This window comes from Curcuma longa, chromosome 1, assembly GCF_044706935.1.
Source record: "Curcuma longa cultivar G26 ecotype Majalengka, Jawa Barat chromosome 1, ITB_CL_G26_1.1, whole genome shotgun sequence".
In the NCBI taxonomy this organism is placed as follows: Eukaryota; Viridiplantae; Streptophyta; class Magnoliopsida; order Zingiberales; family Zingiberaceae; genus Curcuma; species Curcuma longa.
This window is the reverse complement of record NC_133861.1, coordinates 26,059,380-26,060,871: the sequence shown is the minus strand read 5'-3', so window position 1 is coordinate 26,060,871 and position 1,492 is coordinate 26,059,380.

Genomic DNA, 1,492 nt, shown 5'->3' with positions numbered 1-1,492 from the left:
ATCATATTTTATTAATAAAGATAGTTTTGGTTATTATATTTACTTCAGGTTTGTGCCAAATGAATAAGTATAATAATGTCCTTGGGTAGTAGGTTCTAATCTATATCATATCGATAGTGAAATAATGTAAAGAATACTACTCTTAACTATTCTTAATCCTAGTCAAACATTAATATACAAGGGCAATATTAATGCGTTGAGACTAGCGTGTAGGTCAATTAATAACTTGATCTCACAAATCATGGATATGGAATATCACGTTGACACATGAGTATATATTGGAGAATATATACTGAATTGACTCACCATGAGAAAGTTTCATAGATCGTCATATGAGTGTCATAAACTTTTTCATAGTGACTATTGGTATGAATAGTCCTTAGACCTGAAGTCACTACGGTTTCCTACATAAGGAGTTGTATAGTTTGGTATCGTCAAACGTCACCCGTAACAGGGTGGATTATAAAGTCGATCACTGGGTATACAATGAATTATGCGAAGGAATGTGAGTGATGTAGATGAAATTTATTCCTCCCATATGACGGAAGTGATATCTGTGGGCCCTTTCATCGAGTAAGGACTACTAGAACACGTGATCATGCTCAAATGAGTCAATATGAGATATTGAGCTCATTTGCTTGAGTGAGTCTACTCGGAGATCAAGAAACACAAAGATTGATAAGACAATGACACAATCTATGCCTCATTGATCAATCTCGATATCGAGGATAGAAGGACAAAGTCATACATTATAATAGATATGGAAAGGTTATGTCGGATCTCGACTTTCTTGTCACTTGGATAGCAATGATGCATTGTTATATACTACTCATTGTTTATGTGTCTAAAGCAGTTTAGATAGATTGTTAACGTTACAAGAATTTATTAAGTCACACACAAAGAATATGATGTTTCAGAGATAAGTTGATTTTAGTTTGACTAAAATATGATCTGAAATTGGATTAATTGAGTTAAACTCAAATGAATCCAATTGGATTATGGGATTGAGTCTAATCCAAGTTAGACTCACTTAAATTAGACTCAACCACTTAATAATGGATAATGTTCATTAAAAGGTTTAATGAAACATTATTAAAGAGGAAGGTTAAGAGACATTCTATTCATTGGATAAATAGAAGATGAAGAGTCAAAAAGAATACCAAGAGTTTTTGGTATTCATTGTGATTTATGGGCATTAAGAGGAAGGGGAAGCTCAAGGGGCAAAGACCCTTTGTATTCATTGGATGAATACAAAAAAGCTTCTTGCAATTTTGAAATAGAGAGAGTGCTCATCATCCCTCTTCTTCCTCCTCTCCTTCTTCTTGGCCAAAACACATAAGGTGTGTTTTTGGTCCTCTTATCTTGTGAACCATTCCAAGTTGCTAGCACAACTAAGGTGGTTCATCTCCGAAATTGAGATCGTGTTCATGTGGATACTATTAGAGGCACAACCATTTTGATCATGTAGAGATCCAGCGAACCAAGGACTAGT